The sequence below is a fragment of the Schistocerca piceifrons genome, chromosome 8 (assembly GCF_021461385.2).
Source record: "Schistocerca piceifrons isolate TAMUIC-IGC-003096 chromosome 8, iqSchPice1.1, whole genome shotgun sequence".
Lineage (NCBI taxonomy): Eukaryota > Metazoa > Arthropoda > Insecta > Orthoptera > Acrididae > Schistocerca > Schistocerca piceifrons.
Window position 1 is genome coordinate 496,389,727 of NC_060145.1, and position 25,672 is coordinate 496,415,398.

The window sequence follows — 25,672 nt, forward strand, 5'->3', positions numbered from 1 at the left end:
ATCTGTAACACCTGAGGGTATAATTACATTAATCCTCAGGGGGGGTACACGCTTACTTTGTGTACCATGTGTGTGGCAAGCACAAGGAGCCCTATCTAGTATGGTATTTGCTTATACAACTTTACACATCGGTACCATATTTCACCAACACAGAATTACACAGCTACCTGATTATTTAACAGAGAAACAAACATTTTTTTTTTACTATGTCAGTGACACATGTTTACGCAATGACACAGTTGGATAATTTCACACTTATGAAATTGTATTTTGTCTGCACTGTGTGAACTGTTCATATTTTTTGGAACCATTGTGATACTATGAGAGCTTTGAATGTCGTATTTGGTATGGGCTCATGATTAAAGTACATTTGAGGTAGATGACACTATTTAAGTGAGCAGAGAATTTTTATTAGGTTTTGAAATTATTACAGAAAGCTACGACGTTTTTGAGATTTGACTGAGATGTTATGATTTTATTATTATGATGACATTGTGTATTGTGCTGTTGAGGTATGTTTATGATCAATAAGCTGATGCTATATGAGGAATTTGATTATGCTATGTATTTATAATGATGAAATATTGAAGAAGTGTCGACAAATATGTATATGTGTAATAAGGTAAGGAATAATGAGTAGTGGTTAGGGACTGTGACTTGTGAAAAAGGATGTTGGAAACAAAGAATCGTACTTTAAGTGTTATGAAATGTGTGAAAATGCGTGAATGTATCACAATGCCGGTGAAAATTTTTTGGACACTGTTATATTTATAGGATTTTGTTTCTACAGATTTGCAACACAAATTCTCGAACTGTGAAATTTTTATATGAGACTGTCACTGTAGTGCTAACTGGTGTAGTAAATATTTCGGTAAGAAAGTTAAGTGAGCACCTTCAAGTAATGCGTCATGGGCACCCAGCTGCGCGACAGTCGCCTGGAAAAAAGCCATTAGTGTGTACCTTTCAGAGGCACAGGTGGGAAAAAAGGAGGCCATTATCCTCGCTATTGACATTCCTTTGTAGAAAGCATCGCAAATACGACACGCTCAAACTTGAAAACATATGATTACACTGTGGAGCTCTTAATTTATGATATTTACTAAAATGACTAATGAAATGATGAGAAACATTTTACATCTATTGTCTTTCTAGTTGAGAGATTGCTCATTTTGTTTAATATCTGGTTTCCAGCTGTGTTGCAGCATTGGCTTTATAAAATAAAATTAAGTACATTTGCTAATGTGAACACTTTCTGCCAACAGATCTATTAAATAATAATTTTATGATCCATATTCTTCGGAAAAGGAGCATTTGGAATGGAAAGAACAATAAGAAGGGATTAATAACAGTACTGCATACATAATTTTCTTTTCAACTACTTGGTAATTTTTTTTGGTAGAGTAAGTTATGGTGATGCATCATTCTAGTATTAAGATGTGGCATAGGTATTAAACATGGCCATTTTTACTGTAAATTTTTTCTGCTTGAGCTTTGTCATGTTTAGATATAAGTTATTGCATTTGCCGCTGCTGTTTGCCAGGCATAGTGCTACTAAATTTCACTTTGTATTACTCTGTTAAGCCAGTTTTACTACTGATTTATTTTTCTTGTTTGCTGCACATTGGCTCATATTAGTTGTAATGTTGCATTTGCTTGGTAATTTAGATTTACTGTAGCTTGCTTTGCCAGTTTGCATTTTTTTCGTTGCTGTTTGTATTAATTGTTTTGTGCTGCTGCATTGCCTCGTCCTTTAGTTTATGCATCTGAGCTCAGTAGATTTAGGTTAGCTTAAGATGGGGTAGGCTATATAAGAGAACAAGTTATGATGAATTGGAAGAAATGCATTGAGAAGCTATAAGAAAATGGTTTGGCCAAAAAAGGATTTTGGAAGAGGATGAATAGAATACAGAAAGCAGGCTTAGATAGGACTTTTTGGGAATAATGAGGAACGAAGGGAGATCTCCATGCAAACTACTGCAGTAAAACAAACCCTGTCCTTTCCTTTTGTGTTATCCCTCTATGTGTTTGTGTACCTTTGTGTATTTGTGTTCTTTCTGTCTTTATGTGTTTAGTTAATAAGATTTATGTTGTAGAATTTTTCTAGTACTAAGCTACATTCACTATGATGAGGAATACTGTTACCCTCAAGTATAATTTGCATTTATAATATGTCATTTTCTTTGTAAAGATGTTTACACATTATTAATTCTGTTCTGTTTCAATTCTCATGTGTGAAATTAATGTTTCGAAAACTATTCTCATTATTTTATATATTTACTTATGTCATAATTCCTGTAACGCTGATGTACATGTTTATTTCTATTCTTTTGTAAAGCCTGTATTACTACAAATGTTATCTGTCTTGTTACGTTCTTTAATGATGTACCTTTGTTATTGTACTCTTATGTTATAAAATTGTAATTGACACCAGTTCATCAAATTAAGTAACTTGTGAGCATTCATTTCACTGCACATATTTCTGTTCGTCATAGTATATGCACAAGATGTGAAAAAAAGAGGATGGTTAGTGTTTGGATGTGTGTTAATAATTCAGCAAGGGACTGATTAACAGTGTTGCTGGTTCTAAGGACAGTTCCAAAAACTTGGTGAGTGCACAAGTGGTGGTTTATGGACTTGCTATATTGTCTGCGAGACTTCTAAGGACAATTCCAGAAACTTTGTGCATGAACAAGTGATGATTTATGGACTTACTATATTCTCCGCAAGACTCTTCGATGGTGTTTGTACACCTGCACAGTCGCAACAGATGGCTGCTAGCCGTCTCTACAAGGACTACATTGGGTCTGCACCTTTGATGGCCCACCAATACCATTATTTCTATAAGGACTGCAGTGGGTCTGCACCTTTGGTGGCCCACCAATACCGTAATCTCTAGCAGGACTACAGTGGGTCTACTCTTGTGATGACCTACCCACCAATATTCTTCAAAATTTCGACTGACTCTGCGGCGGGTTTGCTCTTTTGTGGCCCATTACCTGTCTGCATGTCAAGAGTCAGCACTGTCTTTCCGTTGGAAGGACAACACTACTTCTTCAAGACTGTATGGAAATCCACTACTTCCGTGTGCTTTCTCTTTTACTGCACAAATTTTGAAAAAAAAACAAAAAAACACTGCAATTTCACTGTGATGAATGATCAGGACTGTCTTTATGGACTGTGAGAAAATTTTAGCTTTTGACCAACATTGTATCAATAAGTGTGTGCATTTGATATCTTTGTTATTGTAATTATGAAAAATTTTATCAAATCGTTATTGGCCACTGCCCAAAACAATTTGTAAAATTTTTTGTGGGGAGCATGGGGGCTATGTAAGTAGGCTGTTTAGGTTCTTATATTGGTAACACCACCGCCACGTAGCGCTCTGTATGAAAATCACTGGCTGTGCTGTGTGCAGTCTGAGGCTGGTCGGCATTGTTGCAATAGTCGCTATTGTAGTGTTGGGCAGCTGGATGTGAACAGCGTGTAGTGTTGGGCAGTTGGAGGTGAGTCGCCAGCAGTGGTGGATGTAGGGAGTGAGATGGCGGAGTTTTGGACAGAGACAGTAAATTTGTAAGACTGGATGCCATGAGCTGATATATATATATTATGACTTTTGAACACTATTGAGGTAAATACATTGTTTGTTCTCTATAAAAATCTTTCATTTGCTAACTATACCTATCAGTAGTTAGTTCCTTCAGTAGTTTGAATCTTTTATTTAGCTGGCAGTAGTGGCGCTCGCTGTACTGCAGTAGTTCGAGTAACGAAGATTTTTGTGAGGTAAGTGATTTGTGAAAGGTATAGGTTAATGTTAGTCAGGGCCATTCTTTTGTAGGGAGTTTTGAAAGTCAGATTGCGTTGCGCCAAAAAATATTGTGTGTCAGTTTAAGCATAGTCATGTATAATTGTTCTAAGGGGACATTTCAATATGTATATTTATTTTGAAGTTCTTGTTATTTATATCATAATATATCGTATCCTAGCATAAATATATCCTTCTTGCTTTCTTCTGTTTTTCGATTTATTCTAAAAATCTCTAACTAGTACGAATCTATTCCAAAGGAATTTCATTTAAGCTACTGAGATTTGTCCTTCTTCTGTAATGACTTATTCATCGTCCGATAGAACAGATGCAATCTTCATATCGTTAAGGCTAACCAGCTGATGACCTACTTCAGTGTGGATGCACACTAATTGCCTGAACTCTTACAGGACTTGGTGGATTGTCTGCTGCGAGTAATGAGTATAATGGAAGGGGCACTACGAATGTAATATGTGGACTGTTAAGTTGAGAATGTGGGTCTCACAGGGAGCATGTTGGCGATAAATCCCTGCAGTCGCACTATCCTCTATGCCCTCTGTGGCTCAGATGGATACAGCATCTGCCATGTAAGCAGGAGATCTTGGGTTCGAGTCTCAGTTGGGGCACACATTTTCAACTGTCCCCATTGAAGCCGGCCGGAATGGCCGAGCGGTTCTAGGCACTTCAGCCTGGAACCGCGCGGCTGCTACAGTTGCAGGTTCGAATCCTGCCTCGGGCATGGGTATGTGTGATATCCTTAGGTTAGTTAGGTTTAAGTAGTTCTAAGTTCTAGTGCTTCCCCCCATGAACCATGGACGTTGCCGTTGGTGGGGAGGCTTGCGTGCCTCAACGATATAGATAGCTGTACCGTAGGTACAACCACAATGGAGGGGTATCTGTTGAGAGGCCAGACAAACGTGTGGTTCCTGAAGAGGGGCAGCAGCCTTTTCAGTAGTTGCAGGGGCAACAGTCTGGATGATTGACTGATCTGGCCTTGTAACACTAACCAAAATGGCCTTGCTGTTCTGGTACTGTGAACGGCTGAAAGCAAGGGGAAACTGCAGTCGTAATTTTTCCCAAGGGCATGCAGCTTTACTGTATGATTAAATGATGATGGCGTCCTCTTGGGTAAAATATTCCGGAGCTAAAATAGTCCCCCATTCGGATCTACGGGCGGGGACTACTCAGGAGGACGTCATTATCAGGAGACAGAAAACTGGCGTTCTACGGATCGGAGCGTGGAATGTCAGATCCCTTAATCGGGCAGATAGGTTAGAAAATTTAAACAGGGAAATGGATAAGTTAAAGTTAGATATAGTGGGAATTAGTGGCGTTCGGTGGAAGGAGGAACAAGACTTTTGGTCAGGTGAATACAGGGTTATAAATACAAAATCAAATAAGGGTAATGCAGTTGTAGGTTTAATAATGAATAAAAAAATAGGAGTTCGGGTAAGCTACTACAAACAGCATAGTGAACGCATTATTGTGGCCAAGATAGATACGAAGCCCACGCCTACTACAGTAGTACAAGTTTATATGCCAACTAGCTGCAGATGACGAAGAAATTGATGAAATGTATGATGAGATAAAATAAATTATTCAGGTAGTGAAGGGAGACGAAAATTTAATAGTCATGGGTGACTGGAATTCGTCAGTAGGAAAAGGGAGATAAGGAAACATAGTAGGTGAATATGGATTGGGGCTAAGAAATGAAAGAGGAAGCCGCCTGGTAGAATTTTGTGCAGAGCATAACTTAATCATAGCTAACACTTGGTTCAAGAATCATGAAAGAATGTTGTATACATGGAAGAACCCTGGAGATACTAAAAGGTATCAGATAGATTATATAATGGTAAGACAGAGATTTAGGAACCAGGTTGTAAATTGTAAGACATTTCCAGGGGCAGATGTGGACTCTGACCACAATCTTTTGGTTATGAACTGTAGACTAAAACTGAAGAAACTGCAAAAAGGTGGAAATTTAAGGAGATGGGACCTGGATAAACCGACTAAACCAGAGGTTGTACAGAGTTTCAGGGAGAGCATAAGGGAACAATTGACAGTAATGGGGGAAAGGAATACAGTAGATGAAGAATGGGACCTGGATAAATTGACTAAACCAGAGGCTGTACAGAGTTTCAGGGAGAGCATAAGGGAACAATTGACAGTAATGGGGGAAAGGAATACAGTAGATGAAGAATGGATAGCTTCGAGGGATGAAATAGTGAAGGCAGCAGAGGATCAAATAGGTAGAAAGGCGAGGGCTAGTAGAAACCCTTGGATAACGGAAGAAATACTGAATTTAATTGATAAAAGGTGAAAATATAAAAATGCAGTAAATGAAGCAGGCAAAAAGGAATACAAACGTCTCAAAAATGAGATCGACAGGAAGTGCAAAATGGCTAAGCAGGGATGGCTAGAGGACAAATGTAAGGATGTAGAGGCTTATCTCACTAGGGGTAAGATAGATACTGCTTACAGCAAAATAAAAGAGACCTTTGGAGAAAGGAGAACCACTTGCATGAATATCAAGAGCTTTGATGGAAAACCAGTTCTAAGCAAAGAAGGGAAAGCAGAAAGGTGGAAGGAGTATATAGAGGGTCTATACAAGGGCGACGTACTTGAGGTCAATATCATGGAAATGGAAGAGGATGTAGATGAAGATGAAATGGGAGATACGGTATTGCGTGAAGAGTTTGACAGAGCACTGAAAGACCTGAGTCGAATCAAGGCCCCAGGAGTAGACAACATTCCGTTAGAATTACTGACAGCCTTGGGAGAGCCAGTCCTGACAAAACTCTACCATCTGGTGAGCAAGATGTATGAGACAGGCGAAGTATCCTCAGACTTCAAGAAGAATATAATAATTCCAATCCCAAAGAAAGCAGGTGTTGACAGATGTGAAAATTACCGAACTAGCAGTTTAATAAGTCACAGCTGCAAAATACTAACGCGAATTCTTTGTAGATGAATGGAAAAACTGGTAGAAGCCGACCTCGGGGATGATCAGTTTGGATTCCATAGAAATGTTGGAACACGTGAGGCAATACTGACCCTACGACTTATCTTAGAAGAAAGATTAAGGAAAGGCAAATGTACGTTTCTAGCATTTGTAGACTTAGAGAAAGCTTTTGACAATGTTGATTGGGATACTCTCTTTCAAATTCTAAAGGTGGCAGGGGTGAAATACAGGGAGCGAAAGGCTATTTACTATTTCTACAGAAACCAGATTGCAGTTATAAGAGTCGAGTGGTATGAAACGGAAGCAGTGGTTGGGAAGGGAGTGAGACAGGGTTGTAGCCTATCCCCGATGTTATTCAATCTGTATATTGAGCAAGCAATAAAGGAAGCAAAAGAAAAGTTCGGAGTAGGTATTAAAATCCATGGAGAAGAAATAAAAACTTTGAGGTTCACCGATGACATTGTAATTCTGTCAGAGACGGCAAAGGACTTGGAAGAGCAGCTGAACGGAATGGACAGTGTCTTGAAAGGAGGGTTCAAGATGAACATCAACAAAGGCAAAACGAGGATAATGGAATGTAGTCGAATTAAGTCGGGTGATGCTGAGGGAATTAGATTAGAAAATGAGACACTTAAAGTAGTAAAGGAGTTTTGCTATTTGGAGAGCAAAATAACTGACGATGGTAGAAGTAGAGAGGATATAAAATGTAGACTGGCAATGGCAAGGAAAGCGTTTCTGAAGAAGAAAAAATTGTTGACATCGAGTATAGATATAAATGTCAGCAAGTTGTTTCTGAAAGTATTTGTATGGTGCATATCCATGTATGGAAGTGAAACGTGGACGATAAATATTTTAGGCAAGAAGAGAATAGAAGCTTTCGAAATGTGATGCTACAGAAGAATGCTGAAGATTGGATGGGTAGATCACATAACTAATGAGGAGGTATTGAATAGAATTGGGGAGAAGAGGAGCTTGTTGCACACCTTTACTAGAAGAATGGATCGGTTGGTAGGGCATATTCTGAGGCATCGAGGGATCACCTATTTAGTATTGGAGGGCAGCGTGGAGCGTAAAAATCGTAGAGGGAGACCAAGAGATGAATACACTAAGCAGCTTCAGAAGGATGTATGCTGCAGTAGGTACTGGGAGATGAAGAAGCTTGCAAGGATAGAGTAGCATGGAGAGCTGTATCAAACCAGTCTCAGGACTGAAGACCACAATAACAACAACTAGGGGACTGATGACCTCAGATGTTAAGTCCCACAGTGCTCAGTGCCATTTGAACCATTTGTCCCCATTGATGTACATCAACGTCCATCAGCAGCTAATGGTATTGATTTAATTGTAATTTAATTCATTAATTTTCGACAGTAAAGTGGGATCTACAGTGTTATTTAGGAAGGTTAGGTTGCGCATGCTAAAATGTTTCTCAAACCAATACAAGTGTAGCTTTATTCCAGTTGTATCACACTTAGTTCCTTTAACTAATATTCCACTTTGTTTTAACTCTTATTTTCCCATACTCATAAATTGTTGCAGCAATTTACTATTACTGTTTCTGGTGAATTTTTGCACACTGGTGCTGTCATGTTCTCTGCAAACAACTGAATTTTCCATTTGTCAGTTCGAGCTACCTGTTCTGGCCAATGGTGACTATCTCCATGACACAATTGCTAAGATCTCCTGTTGTCATTACAACATGTGTATCTCTTTGTTCTTACCACAAGTAACACTTTATTAGTTTGCATTTTCACTTGTACCCAATTATCGATAATTTTCTATTTGAGCGTGTACAGATGGATAGTGAAACAATGGTAATGGGAATTTAAACCTGGAACTGGAAACTGTATGTCAATATATACACTAGCTGGATCTGAATAAACATGGATTATTGAAACATAAGAGAAAAATGTTAAATTACTCTTCAGTAATGATACAACATGTAGTATCTGTGTTGGAAATTCTTTTTTCTCTTGCTCTACTCTCAATAGAAACTGTTGTATTTTACCCACTTCTACTTCACATACGTACAAGAACATTATACCAACGATAATATACTGAAACATCACCTTCTACATCACTTAGGAGAAAGGCACTCTCATCAGTCCCCTCCCTCTTTAAGCCAACAGCATAGCTCATAGAAAACTACATAGCAAACTAAAAAAAATTACATTAATCCAGATAACCCAACACACAACTAAACACAAGCTCCCTAACTGTTGTCCTGGAGCTAATCTGCGATCCATATGGGCAGTGGTGTGGGCTGTCAGTGGTACAGGCAACCTGCTCTTCAACCAGTTGACAATATAAAATTAAATGAGACAAAAAAAACAAGAAACACATAGTGTAGACATTTACATTCAATTTAAAATTTTTAAAGGTGAAAAATAAAATGGAGGTTTTTAGATATATATGGTAGACGACTCATTGCACTGATAGTAAAAATAATAATAAAAGGTAAAATGAAATACAAATAAGCACATATTTAAAACATTTAAGATATGTTGCTGGAAATATATTTAAAACAAGCACTTTTCTGTCATTAGAAACTGGAAGGACCTGCCATGGAATAGGAAGCCAGTTGGTGAAGAGGTATAACTATGATGTCTTGAACTCTTGACTCTTGCTGGCTCAGATAGGCATTACAGTCTGACCCTAAAAAAATTTGTGATAACTGTTTCTGCAAAGCTCACACCCTTTTTTTCTTTGTAGTTATTTCATCCATCCACACATATTATTTCGCCACATATAAGGACAGGAATGTGGTGGTATAACGACGGAGGACTTGCGCATAGCAGCGATGGGCTTGGAGTTGCAGTTGGGACAGAAGAGGCGTTGGAGTAGAGGGGGAACTGGTGACTCTACCAGATGGGGAAAAAAGGGGTAAGTAAATGTGGGTAGGGGAAGGTGAGGAGGCACTGATTAAGTGTACTGGGTGGGGTGGACCTATAGCTGGTAGTAGGATGGCTAATGTCAGGGTGGAGTTCATGTTTTGGGAAGAGAAGATGTTTGATGTTTCGTTGGGAGAGTATGTGAAGGATGTGAAAGTGGAGGGTTGGTGGGATGTGTTGGTAAAGGCGTGGCAACATATGAGATTTGGAAAGTAGAGGGGAATTGACAAGATTATTGGAGTCGAATTTGTGGATGGTGTAGATTGTCCGGAGTTGTTTGGTGTGAGTGAAGAGAGGTGGGAGTTTGATGAGTAAGTAAAGGATCCATGTGGGGGAAGCGAGGCAGAGTGCATGGCGTTCCTTTCCAGGATCTCAAGGGGCTGATAGAACTTGGGTGAGGCAGAGATCCGTGCAACATTTGCATAGCAAAGCATGTGATGGATCTAGGATTTATAGTCGTGGAGGACTGTGGAAGGGTACAATCCCCAAGTTCGGCCATTACTAGTTTTAGTCTATTGTGGGCTTTCAGTTGGATGGTTCATAGTTGAGGTTTCCACGTTAAATGCTGGTCAATTGTTAGTCCAAGATATTTGAGATACATTATCTTTAATTTGGTGCTTATCTGCTGATGATATATGCCAGAAATGTGCAATAAAGGAAATATATATACAACCTGTGGTCGAATTTTCAGGTTGATAAATGTTGTGTTCCATGTTCTCAACTGATGAGAATTGTTGTCTGAGAACGTAATTAAGAGCATACAGTCAAGTTAAGAGTGATAAGGAATTTTTTGGATTGTTTTAGATAACCTACAGACAACAATGAATGATGGTAACAGATAAAGGTGGAAGATTATGGGTCGCCCATATAAACCTTATTCTGAAAATGCGGTGCAATAATGTTTGGAAGATATCAAGAAAAAGAGACTATCAACTCGCAAGGCTGCATCAGTCTACACAATTGCATATAGTTCCATAAATCTTAAAATATCTGGGAAAATAATGTGGCATACCCTGGACAAAGCTGCATCTTTACTTCACAAAAGGAGGAATCATTTCTACAGCATGCTGTCAAACTGAGCGAGTTCGGATTCCGTATTTCCACATTTGAGCTCCACTACATTCTAAAAATGTATCTGGATTCGTGTCGCTGTGAAAAACTAAGGTTCACCAGCAATTTTCCTGGAAAACGTTTGACTGAATCATTTGTTCAACTACGCCGTGATCGACTTCTACAATAAAAGTAATGCTGAGAGGAATAGAGCTGCCGTGTACAGAGAAGTCATAATTTTATACTTCAATAACATTGGGAAGGAAACGGAAGGCACTGTTCCTGGAAATATTTGTAGTTGCAGTGAGATGAACCCGACTGATGACCGAAGAAAGAAAAGGATGTGAATCAAATAGGGATGTAAATATCCTGAACTCATAATCAATTCAAGCAAAGCATTGGTCTTAATCATCATGCGTGGGAATGTGGCTGGCGTGATCTTACCAACATATGTCAATTATAAGGCAGAGAAAATGTTGAATACTTGGATAGAAGGCGGCCCCTAGGAGACAGATATAACCACACAAAAAGTGGTTGGTTCAACAGAACCAGTTTTCAAAGCTGATTCATGACTATACTGAGTGAAGAAGAAAGAAGGTAGGAAAGTCAAACAGATATCTGAAACCTGAAGGTAGGAAGGACAAACAGATATCTGAAACCTTGCCCGCACAATGCAACACACCTGACCAAACCTCTCGACTTGTCTTATTTGTTCCCTATGAGAACCTACTGAGCTCAGATACTGGATGAATGTAAACGAACATCTTGCAGAAGAAAATACCCTACAATCCCAAAAGACCATTTTCTGTCGCTTTTACAGAAATTGGTAGATAGGTTGGCCAGCAGTGTACCTTGTAATTTGAAAGCTGTTTCCAGAAACCTGGGACTCTACTCTCTTAACAGGAATGAACTCATTTCCTCGCTATCACTAGTGAGTGCTTCTTTCATAGACCATGTCGAATTAGTGAGGCCACAAGAAACTCTTACCCACTCTGGTAGTACTATCAAAAGAAGAGAAAAAAGTCAATGTCGAGCTAGGGAAGGGTGTACATACTACAGATACTGCTGATCATTCAACCAACTGCGACTGAAAAGATGAACCTGAATCTCTGGGAAATTCAGAAAAAGGAAAACAGATTTACGGTATGTCTATATTATGTACAGTCTTACACATAAAAACTGACCGCCGGCTGGCCGCCACAGAGACCAAGTCGTTCACTTCAGGCGGCCAATAAAACTGACCGCCCTTGAAAACTCTAAGTCCGGTTATCTGCACAATCTGGCAACACTGTAAGATGCGGAAGTGTTAGGAGGAAGTGTTGTCTAATTCGGAGTTGGTATGGCTGGAGTGATCCCGTGCTCTTGCAGTAATCGTCGTGCGTTCGCGTCCAACAGTTTTTTTTTTCCCACATTTCGGTCTTAAGTTATGAGTCTGACTGAACATTAGGACAATTCGCTTAACATACTACCCACCCGCAATAACAAGTATTCCAGAAACAATTCCGCAGGACAGCTCGTGGCTGCATCGCGATCATAGCAGCTCACGCTCGGGCGTTTCCTCGCGTTGCAGCGGCTACCGGCCACCGGCCAGACGCCACCCGCAGCCTGAAATGCGGCGCCGCCCATGTGAAGGCGGCGCCAGGCTGTCAGTGTATGTATCGATGCCATTTACGAATTTGAAGCTCTAGTTATCATCTTGCAGTTAAGCATTGGATTTTGAATACTTGAAAATCATGAACTACAGTGAAGCATTGTAAAATTGAGTCGCAAGTGGAAAAAGGTGTAACATCTGCAACACAACGTTTACTTTTGGTATAACTGAGGGGCGAATGTAGAGAAGGCAGCTAGAAAGATTTAAACTGTGAGTGGAGCGAGTGCTTTTGGGAAAAATACGCCAGAAAAAGATATTCTTGTTTCAATAGAGATCGTTCTAGCATGAATGATTTTCCACATTAAGGAAGTCTCGACTACTGATATATGTGATAGATTACCATCATGCGACATTTGCATTCAACAGACAAAGTTCAGAAGTCTGGTATAGGAGTACTGCATGCTCTAATTCGAAACAACAAAAATCAACGGAATGACTAATATTCAACGTCATCAGGTCGCTCATTGAGCATTCCTGGTGACGTGTTACGATGCCTTTATCGTTAACTTCCTAAGAAGAAATGAAAGGCTGAGCCCCCCCAAAAGACGTAAAGTGTAGTGTGAACATAATATTTCACATTTGGTAGCTCCATAAGTGTGTTTTGGATTACGAATTCTGCCCCACGGTGTGTGTGCAACACAGCTGGAATTTGTTGTCAACAACTGAGACACCTTTCGGTCGCGGTGTAAGAAAGTCGAGCAACAAAACTACATAATCTGTGCTACTGCATGATAACTCGCTCTGTTGATTTGAGAAACAAAACTATGCAGGAGATTGATAGGAAAGTCGTCTCCCAGGCACTTGTATTGATAGAGAAGTCCTCTCTCAAGCACTTGTCCCTCTCGTCATATATTCGTAAAATATTACCTTTCCGCTCTTGATCGATCAACCGTCAAGGCAATTCATTTCTAGACGAAAACACTCTTAAAACTACACTGGTTTAATGACATCGTTAGAACCAGTGGGTTTCTACAGGCGTAGAATTTGTAAACAATAAACAACTGTTGCATTGTCAAATTGTTGTAGATATCGTGAAAGAAAATTCAGCTGCTGATTAATTTCTCTTTGATGATTACTGTTGCGTGTAGTAAACTAATGGAAAATGGAAATAAAATATTCACTTTACTAATACAAATTAAATTCAGCTTACTACAGAAACATCACGACGGCAGTCTATCTTAATAAAGCTATAAGTTCAAAAATGGTTCAAAGGTCTCTGATCACTATTGGACTTAACTTCTGAGCTCATCAGTCCCCTAGAACTTAGAACTAGTTAAACCTAACTAACCTAAAGACATCACACACATCCATGCCTGAGGCAGAATTCGAACCTGCAACCGTAGTGGTCGCGCTTTTCCAGACTGTAGCGAAGCATTAAGTGTCTGTAAGACGACTGATCCTATTTTAACACGAATAATTAGGATATTACCGACTTTTAACTTCGAAAAGATATGTATTTACTTCATTTCCTGTATCATTCGGAAGTATTATGAATATGTGGCATTTCATAGATAAAATTATGTATACACAACAACAAAAAATACGTCGGCAGAAAACAAAAGTGGCATTATGAAATTGGCAGTACCGTAAGGTTTTCGCTCTTACAGTAAGGGTTACTGAAAGTACCAAGACGAATTTTGCTCGAGCGCTGTCTTACGATTCCCTTACTGAGTTTGTATCTGCCTGCTTGTAGCTCTACTACAAAAGAATAAAAAATCTGGCTTTCAGCGAGTCTAGAAAGGCGAACAACAGCAGCTTGCACCTGGTAGCCAAGCATTGTACCTGAGAAATGGTATTTTCCTAAAGTGGGAAGACATCCTTTTGTGGTTGAATTGTTGGCAAATATCAGTCAGACGTGTGCCGTTGGTCTAAGCGTTTCGGTGCGTTGAATTTGTACCAATGATTTTTCTACAGGTTTTTTCTGTCCCAAATGGAGAGTTGAGGTCTCCCGTTAGTATTTTCACGTCATCTTGGTGAATTTTCCTCATAGTATTTTCGAGTGTGTTCCATAATTTTTCGACATTTTTGATGTTTTTCTTATTTTTGATGTTGGTGGGGCCATGTGCATTGATGAGTGTTTATTTTTTACCGGGGCTCTGAATGAGCATAGTCATAAGTTGATTGTTGATGGGTGTGATTTCTTTGAGAGAACTGATGATAGATCTGTGTTCGAGAAATGCCATGGCCAAGATTGGTACGCCTTTCGCTACCTTTTGTTGCATTTTGCTCTTGAAGATGCAATGGTTTCCGTAATGCAAAGTTTCATTGTCAGTTAGGCGTGGTTCTTGAAGAGCAATGATGAGAATTTTTTGTCGGCCGAGTTAATATGTGAGATAATTTAGTTTTCGTTATTTGGATCAATGTATCGACGTTTTGTTATATAAAAAAAGTTCTTATGTGCGTGAAATCTTATGGGACTCAACTGCTAAGGTCATCAGTCTCTAAGCTTACACACTACTTAACCTAAATTATCCTAAGGACAAACACACACACACACCCATGCCCGAGGGAGGGCTATAACCTCCACCGGGATCATCCAAACAGTCCATGACTGCTGCGACCTAGACCGTTCGGCTAATCCCACGCGGCGTGTAGTTTTCAAATGCAAGTTTTCTGCTTGTAGTGAAATTTACAAGAGATCTTCAATATTCTCTGCCGTGCTAACCTGACCTCCCCTGAATCCGAAATTCCAACAGCCGCCTGTCGACAGTTTGCACAGTTCATGTTTGCTTGTGTTTCATTGGTTTGGCCTGGGTGATTCCAGGACCGGACAGGACCAGAGGGTGTTGAAGCGTTTGGAAGCAAATATTTTCAGCCGAGCTCATTGAGCTAACAGACGGTGACCAGAGTAGCTGTGGATTTCACTCAGACGTGCGTGGATTTTGAATGCAACGGATTGAGTAGTCGTTGAGGATTGTGTTAGTATTTGGTTCACCCCAAGTATTTGATTTCCACGGCACCATCCATATGAGGGAGGGTTCCCCCTATCGGCCGCACGGGATTATTATTATTTGTTTCCTTTCTCAGACGTTATGTCTGGTTAAAAATGGAAAGTGATGCGGACCTTGATCAAGCGTGACTTCCCTTTAACTGTACAGTATATGTTACATTGTATTTAGGAACTTTCGGGTAAATGAACAAGTATTATTAATTACAGATTTCTGTAGTTGGATATATAAGTTTCGATGTAGCTGTATTGCGTTGATGTACTGGTGGATATTGTGTGGTATGACTCCCGTAGTTGATAGTATAATCGGTATAATGTCAACTTTATCCTGATGCCACATGTCCTTTAATTCCTCAGGCAGTAAGATGTATTTTTCAGTTTTTTCTCCTGTTTTCTTCTGTATATTTGTTGCATTGGGTATGGATATTTCGATTAGTTGTGTTAATTTCTTCTTTTTATTGGTGAGTATGATGTCAGGTTTGTTATGTGGTGTTGTTTTATCTGTTATAATGGTTCTGTTCCAGTATAATTTGTATTCATCATTCTCCAGTACATTTTGTGGTGCATACTTGTATGTGGGAATGTGTTGTTTTATTAGTTTATGTTGTATGGCAAGTTGTTGATGTATTATTTTTGGTACATTGTCATGTCTTCTGGGGTATTCTGTATTTGCTAGTATTGTACATCCGCTTGTGATGTGATCTACTGTTTCTATTTGTTGTTTGCAAAGTCTGCATTTATCTGTTGTGGTATTGGGATCTTTAATAATATGCTTGCTTTAATATCTGGTGTTTATTGTTTGATCCTGTATTGCAATCATGAATCCTTCCGTCTCACTGTATATATTGCCTTTTCTTGGCCATGTGTTGGATGCGTCTTGATCGATGTGTGGCTGTGTTAGATGATACGGGTGCTTGCTATGTAGTGTTTTCTTTTTCCAATTTACTTTCTTCGTATCTGTTGATGTTATGTGATCTAAAGGGTTGTAGAGGTGGTTATGAAATTGTAGTGGTGTAGCCGATGTATTTATATGAGTGATTGCTTTGTGTATTTTGCTAGTTTCTGCTCGTTCTATAAAGAATTTTCTTAAATTGTCTACCTGTCCATAATGTAGGTTTTCATGTCGATAAATCCCCTTCCTCCTTTCTTTCTGCTTAATGTGAATCTTTCTGTTGCTGAATGTATGTGATGGATTCTATATTTGTGGCATTGTGATCGTGTAAGTGTATTGAGTGCTTCTAGGTCTGTGTTACTCCATTTCACTACTCCAAATGAATTGGTCAATATTGGTATAGCGTAAGTATTTATGCCTTTTGTCTTGTTTCTTGCTGTCCATTCTGTTTTCAGTATTTTTGTTAGTCTTTGTCTATATTTTTCTTTTAGTTCTTCTTTAATATTTGTATTATCTATTCCTATTTTTTGGCTGTATCCTAGATACTTATAGGCATATGTTTTTTCCATCGCTTCTATGCAGTCGCTGTGGTTATCCAATACGTAATCTTCTTGTTTAGTGTGTTTTCCCTTGACTATGCTATTTTTCTTATATTTGTCTGTTCCAAAAGCCATGTTTATATAATTTATGAATACTTCTGTTATCTTTAGTAATTGGTTGAGTTGTTGATTTGTTGCTGCCAGTAGTTTTGATCATCCATGTATAGCAAATGTGTGATTTTGTGTTGGTATGTTCCAGTAATATTGTATCCATAATTTGTATTATTTAGCATGTTGGATAGTGGATTCAGAGCAAGGCAGAACCAGAAAGGACTTAAAGCGTCTCCTTGGTATATTCCACGCTTAATCTGTATTGGCTATGATGTGATATTATTTGAATTTGTTTGGATATTAAGTGTGGTTTTCCAATTTTTCATTACTATGTTTAGGAACTGTATCAATTTAGGATCTACTTTGTATATTTTCAATATTTGTAGTAACCATGAGTGGGGTGCACTATCAAAAGCTCTTTGGTAATCAATGTATGCGTAGTGTAGCGACCTTTGTTTGGTTTTAGCTTAGTATATCACCTCTGCATCTATTATCAGTTGCTCTTTACATCCTCGTGCTCCTTTGCAACAGTCTTTTTGTTCTTCATTTATTATTTTGTTCTGTGTTGTATGTGTCATTAATTTCTGTGTAATGACTGAATATAGAATATAGAAAACGTATGGTGGGAAGTAAACCATCACGCTACACTGTCGACGACTTAATGAAAACACTGCCCCTACGCCTTCGAGAAATCTTACGTAATGATCGTGGGTGGGTTGGTTACTAAAAGTATACTCGTCCACAAAACCCATGTGGACAATTATCTGATAGTCGGTCAAGCTTTGCTTTGACGCAGCTCTTTAGATACAAGTCCATTTACTTTCAGTCTCCTCCTTACAATTCTTGCAATGCAAGGTAATTGGAAAATCTCATACACACGACGCCAACTGAGGAATTGACTGGTGCATGTATTGTTCAACACATAGTAGTTGTCACCCTCACTGGAATAAATGACTATTTGTGTGTGTGTGTTTTTTTGTGTTCACACACAATCTGAATCAATACTATTAACATTAGAGAGACAACCAACAATAAATATTGCATCAAATATGACTGTAAAGTATTTTAATGCGATGGGAAGTTACAAACTGAATTTTTACCCAACCCACGACCTGCATATTACGTTACGTTAAGTAAGATGTATTAACTCCATAGTATCGTTAGCAGAGACAGTGCGCTCTTGTTGTCGAGGCTTGCGACAAGTGCAGCGATTAGCAGTGCCCAATGCCTCCGCAATTTGTTTATGTTGGCTGAGCGTGGACACTGCAGCAAACGCTTCGCCATAAACAGAAAGAAATCACCTTGGCTCTGACTGCAGTGAGTGGATATCACTGCCTGCGTGTTCTTATAGTAACCAACGTGAGACTCTACTCACAGGTGCCATGGGGCATTTGCAACGGATATCATGTCATTAGTCATCAGAATATTAACCAGTGATGAAATGTCCACTCTATTTGCATCCCGGATATTCTACCCCTGCCCTCTTTGCCTCCGCCTGTCTGGTGTTGAAAGTCTTCTCAAACTTAAAAAAAAAAAAAAATAGTGCAGTGATCAGCATGTCTGTCTAATAAGCAGGAAGTCCAGGTTCGAAGCCCAGTCGGTCATAATATTCATGTGCCGTCTTAGCTGTGTTTCAACGCGCTGTGACAGTGTGGACGTCGGCCCTTCGATATTTAAGATGTAGTTGTTTTTTGAGGCAATAGAGGTGATTTGCGAACATTTGTCTTGCCATCAGTGTAACGGGACTTCAACGGCATCCAACCTTTAGGCATTGCTTTGTGCCGGCGCTAACCCATGTCTTATATATGCGAATAAGATTGTAGTTCACACTTAGTCAAATAACGAATGGTCAGTATACAAGTATGCCGGCCGGGGTGGCCGAGCGGTTCTAGGCGCTACAGTCTGGAACCGCGCGACCGCTGCGGTCGCAAGTTCGAATCCTGTCTCGGGCATGGATGTGTCTGATGTCATTAGGTTAGTTAGGTTTAAGTAGTTCTAAGTTTAGTGGACTGATGACCTCAGAAGTTAAGTCCCATAGTGCTCAGAGCCATTTGAACTATTTATGAAGTATACAAGTATTTACGAACAGTAGAAGCAGGATTGCAGCGAACTGATCCCTTAATCAAGTGCAACATAGAGTACCTATGTAATGAGTCATTCCAGCTGCATAGCCGAGGGTAATATCTGTTAAGCAGTTCATTGCAGAATTAATGTAATACCCGCACTATGATCTCTGTAGTCATACTATATCATTAGCAGCCCGCGAATGGAGTACTATGTTCGTTAAATCGAATTACCCAAGCTGAGGCCAAATAAAGAGAAGCGACGACGCCACAACACTATCTTTACTTAAGTAGGTAGTCAGCGCTAAATTATGTGTGCCACCATTAACGTTACTGTAAGCAGGTTGACAGCATAACACCATCACAACTACTGGCAACCTGAGCCACATCATCACGCAGTTGTAATTCGCAGTGATTACGAGTTGCTGATGTTTGTCAAGATTAGAGGAAAGCGCCTCTGAAGTTCCATTTGCATTACGCCCAGGACGGAGAGAATCCTAAATAACAGTAATAGGTCACCCAGCGAAGAGAAGAGTCCACGCATTGTCTCAAGCTCTTGCAGTTTGATATTAATGCTGTTCCCGATAGTTTCACACTAACGGGTTCTTTTGGCTATCGGAATACTCATACGGGAATTATAAAAGTGTAATTGCTAGAACGCTCAACTACCTTAATAACACCTCATTCTGGATTGAATACGACTCGGAAAGCGACGTTAATTTGACGTTTCCATCCATCTCCTGACGTCTCACTGAATGAAGTCTGAAGTGCACGCACAGTTGTGTTGCCTGCCGCATGGATTCTGTGAAGTGTTATGGCAGCTGGCAGTCATTGCTGAATACAGACATTTGCAAATATCCCCACTGCTTTAGGGGAAATCGTCTTTGTTGCATTTTTTCCATACCGTAATTATCACAATAACATAAGGCTTGTTCTGCTGAAGAACTTGATCCCCAAAAGTCCTTAAATAAGAATCTCCCAGCTGGAATAACGCATGAAAGGAGACAGACTGTTGGACAAAAGAATGGACAGCTCCCTGCTTTTTGCGTTTCCGATAGCGCCTAAGATAAGAATCTTGTGTCATATTATGCTTCACAAACTTAAACTGTTTGTTTTTTTACTTCATACTAAAATAAAAGTTATGATATGAAAAGAGGAAATGACTGATATGCTTCTCAGGAACTTAAGTTTTTCATGTTTTTTTCTCACTTCATACTAAAACAAGGGCGTTAATATGAGAAGAGAAAATGAAATATACGCTTCCAAGACATAATATTTCCTTGTGTTCTACTACTGCATGCATGAAAGCCCTGCAGTTAATTTTTGTATGTTGGATAAATTTTGATATCACCTCACATTCCTTTGTGAGAAGGTTCCTATTTTCTTGGGATTCAAATAGAGTGGACATTTCATCACTGGTTAATATTCTGATGACTAATGACATGATAGCCGTTGCAAATGCCCCACTGCACCTGTGAGTAGAGTCTCACGTTGGTTACTATAAGAACACGCAGGCAGTGATATTCGCTCACTGCAGTCAGAGCCAAGGTGATTTCTTTCTGTTTATGGCGAAGCGTCTGCTGCGGTGTCCACGCTCAGCCAACATAAACAAATCGCGGAGGCATTGGGCACTGTTAATCGGTGCACTTGTCGCGAGCCTCGACAACAAGAGCGCACTGTCTCTGCTAACGATACTATGGAGTTAATACGTCTTACTTAACGTAACGTAATATGCAGGTCGTGCGTTGGGTAAAAATTCAGTTTGTAACTTCCCATCGCATTAAAATACTTTACAGTCATATTTGATGCAATATTTATTGTTGGTTGTTTAATGTTAATAGTATTGATTCAGATTGTGCGTGAACACGAAAACACACACACACAAACAGTCATTTATTCCAGTGAGGGTGACAACTACTGTGTGTTGAACAACACATGCACCAGTCAATGCCTCAGTTGGCGTCGAGTGTACGAGATTTTTCAATTACCTTGCATTGCAAGAATTGTAAGGAGGAGACTGAAAGTAAATGGACTTGTATCTAAAGAGATGCGACAAAGCAAAGCTTGACCGACTATCAGATAATTGTCCACATGGGTTTTGTGGACGAGTATACTTTTAGTAACCAACCCACCCACGATCATTACGTAAGATTTCTCGAAGGCGTAGGGGCAGTGTTTTCATTAAGTCGTCGACAGTGTAGCGTGATGGTTTACTTCCCACCATACGTTTTCTATATTCGTCCAAAGGTCGCTTGCATTTGTAGGTCCACATGGCAATGACCTTGTTACCTCTGCCCACATATTCTCTATCTGGTTGATGTTCGGTGATCGTGGAACAAACGGCAACAGCTTTATCCTCTCTTGGCCCTGAAACCAATCTCGCACTGCTCTGCTATGATGGATGGGGCTCTGCTCCTGTAAATAAACTGTTATCTCGTTCGTTCATATATTTATATTTAAATAAAATATTAGTAATTATTACATTGTATTATTATTTTTCACAGTGTTTAAGAATTTAGGCCCTGTCATAAATAAGTGATCTAGATTCAACCGTCCGATTAAGAATGTGGTTTACCCAGTCTATCAAATGATGAGAGTCGTATTCGGATATCCACATTAAGCCTGACTGGTTGAATCCGATTATAACGATCTGGTAGCGAAATGAAATTACAGAAATCGGATAATTAGAACATCTGTATTACAACAATGCTGCGCACATAAATTCCTATGATGGAGTAACAGATAGCAACTGCCCAAGAAAAAGTGAGATGTCTACTAGCAGCAATGTAACGTAATTATAACCCATATTTATGTGATGAAAATACTGAGTCGAACAATGCACATCTATTTCAGTGATGGGAAGATGCACCATATCGGATTTGCAGATGACATAATGACAATAATAATAATAATAATAATAATAATAATAATAATAAAATTTAAATCCCGTGGGGACGATAGGGGAAACCCTCCCCCATATGGGTGGTACCGTGGAAATCAAATACTTGGGGTGAACCAAATACTAACACAATCCTCAACGACTACTCAATCCGTTGAATTCAAAATCCACGCACGTCTGAGTGAAAACCACAGCTACTCTGGTCACCGTCTGTCAGCTCAATGAGCTCGGCTGAAAATATTTGCTTCCATAGGCTTCAACACCCTCTGGTCCTGTCCGGTCCTGGAATCACCCAGGCCAAACCAATGAAACACAAGCAAACATGAACTGTGCAGACTGTCGACAGGCGGCTGTTGGAATTTCGGATTCAGGGGAGGTCAGGTTAGCACGGCAGAGAATATTGAAGATCTCTTGTAAATTTCACTACAAGCAGAAAACTTGCATTTGAAAACTACACGCCGCGCAGGATTAGCCGAGCGGCTTTAGTTGCAGCAGTTGTGGACTGTTCGGATGGTCCCGGCGGAGGTTCGAGTCCTCCCTCGGGCATGGGTGTGTGTGTGTGTTTGTCCTTAGGATAATTTAGGTTAAGTAGTGTGTAAGCTTAGGGACTGATGACATTAGCAGTTGAGTCCCATAAGATTTCACGCACATAAGAACTTTTTTTTTATAACAAAACATCGATACATGGATCCAAATAACGACCGACAAAAAATTCTCATCATTGCTCTTCAAGAACCACGCCTAACAGACAATGAAACCTTACGTTACGGAAACCATTGCATCTTCAAGAGCAAAATGCAACAAAAGGTAGCGAAAGGCGTACCACACTCGAAAATACTATGAGGAAAATTGACCAAGATGACGTGAAAATACTAAAGGGAGACTTCAACTCTCTATTTGGGACGGAAAAAACCTGTAGAAAAATCATTGGTACAAATTCAACGCACCGAAACGCTTAGACCAACGGCACACGTCTGACTGATATTTTTCAACAATTCAACCACAAAAGGTTGTCTTCCCACTTTAGGAAAATACCATTTCTCAGGTACAATGCTTGGCTACCAGGTGCAAGCTGCTGTTGTTCGCCTTTCTAGACTCGCTGAAAGCCAGATTTTTTATTCTTTTGTAGTAGAGCTACAAGCAGGCAGATACAAACTTAATAAGGGAATCGTAAGACAGCGCTCGGGCAAAATTCGTCTTGGTACTTTTAGTAACCCTTACTGTAAGAGCGAAAACCTTACGGTACTGCCAATTTCATAATGCCACTTTTGTTTTCGGCCGACATATTTTTTGTTGTTGTCTATACATAATTTTATCTATGAAATGCCACATTTTTATAATACTTCCGAATGATACAGGAAATGAAGTAAATACATATCTTTTCGAAGTTAAAAGTCGGTAATATCCTAATTATTCGTGTTAAAATAGGATCAATCGTCTTACAGACACTTAATGCTTCGCTACAGTCTGGAAACGCGCGACCACTACGGTTGCAGGTTCGAATCCTGCCTCAGGCATGGATGTGTGTGATGTCTTTAGGTTAGTTAGGCTTAACTAGTTCTAAGTTCTAGGGGACTGATGAGCTCAGAAGTTAAGTCCCATAGTGATCAGAGACCTTTCAACCATTTTTGAACTTATAGCTTTATTAAGATAGACTGCCGTCGTGATGTTTCTGTAGTAAGCTGAATTTAATTTGTATTAGTAAAGTGAATATTTTATTTCCATTTTCCATTAGTTTACTACACGCAACAGTAATCATCAAAGAGAAATTAATCAGCAGCTGAATTTTCTTTCACGATATCTACAACAATTTGACAATGCAACAGTTGTTTATCGTTTACAAATTCTACGCCTGTAGAAACCCACTGGTTCTAACGATGTCATTAAACCAGTGTAGTTTTAAGAGTGTTTTCGTCTAGAAATGAAATGCCTTGACGGTTGATCGATCAAGAGCGGAAAGGTAATATTTTACGAATATATGACGAGAGGGACAAGTGCTTGAGAGAGGACTTCTCTATCAATACAAGTGCCTGGGAGACGAATTTCCTATCAATCTCCTGCATAGTTTTGTTTCTCAAATCAACAGAGTGAGTTATCATGCAGTAGCACAGATGATGTAGTTTTGTCGCTCGACTTTCTTACACCGTGACCGAAAGGTGTCTCAGTTGTTGACAACAAATTCCAGCTGTGTTGCACACACACCGTGGGGCAGAATTCGTAGTCCAAAACACACTTATGGAGCTACCAAATGTGAAATATTATGTTCACACGACACTTTACGTCTTTTGGGGGGGCTCAGCCTTTCATTTCTTCTTAGGAAGTTAACGGTAAAGGCATCATGACACGACACCAGTAACAGTACTGCATAGGAATGCTCAATGAGCGGGCTGATGACGTTGAATATTAGTCACTCCGTTGATTTTTGTTGTTTCGAATTAGAGCATGCAGTACTCCTATACCAGACTTCTGAACTTTGTCTGTTGAATGCAAATGTCGCATGATGGTAATCTGTCACATATATCAGTAGTCGAGACTTCCTTAATGTGGAAAATCATTCATGCTAGAACGATCTTTGTTGAAACAAGAATATCTTTTTCTGGCGTATTTTTCCCAAAAGCACTCGCTCCACTCACAGTTTAAATCTTTCTAGCTGCCTTCTCTACATTCGCCCCTCAGTTATACCAAAAGTAAACGTTGTGTTGCAGATGTTACACCTTTTTCCACTTGCGACTCAATTTTACAATGCTTCACTGTAGTTCATGATTTTCAAGTATTCAAAATCCAATGCTTAACTGCAAGATGATAACTAGAGCTTCAAATTCGAAAATGGCATTGATACATACACTGACAGCCTGGCGCCGCCTTCACATGGGCGGCGCCGCATTTCAGGCTGCGGGTGGCGTCTGGCCGGTGGCCGGTAGCCGCTGCAACGCGAGGAAACGCCCGAGCGTGAGCTGCTATGATCGCGATGCAGCCACGAGCTGTCCTGCGGAATTGTTTCTGGAATACTTGTTATTGCGGGTGGGTAGTATGTCATGCGAATTGTCTTAATGTTCAATCAGACTCATAACTTTAGACCGAAATGTGGTTAAAAAAAAAAAAAAAAAAAAAACCAAATGTGGTTAAAAAAAAAAAAAAAACAGTTGGACGCGAACACGCGACTCTAAGTTTAGAATGCACGACGATTACCGCAATACCACGGGCTCAGTCGGCCCGTATGAACTCGGAAGTAGACAAAACTTCCTCCTAACACTTCCCCATCTTACAGTGCTGCCAGATTGTGCAGATGGCCGGACTTAGAGTTGTCAGGGGCGGTCAGTTTTATTGGCCACCTGAAGTGAACGACTCGGACTTAGTCTCTGTGGCGGCCGGCCGGCGGTCAGTTTTTATGTCTAAGACTGTACATTGTCCTCCTCTACTTTTATTATTTGCATTAAGGAGATGTGATTCATATTACTTTTTAATTTTTAGATTCGCAAGAAGATGGTGACCACTAGTAGTGACGAAGGTACCACATCATTTATATCAAATGACGATAATGACTTTGACTTGAGCAGTTCAGATGAAAGGGACGACACGTTAATGAACTCTGTTGATGGGACAGAAGTATATGTGCCTCAAGTTTCATATGAGGGCAATACTGGTCTGATGCCACACTGAAGGTGCATAAATCAGCCATCACAGTCAGCTGCATCTAGAAAAGCGGGAATTTTTGATCAACTCTAGAAGATATTTTAACGTACAAAACACCAGATGATGTATGCAAAATTAGTGTGCCATTGAAGGTCCCTTGGAAAAGGGACTTGTGCAGTATCCCAGAGCTCGGACACAAGTGGGTTGTGAGGGAGTAGACTGTCCTGTAGTA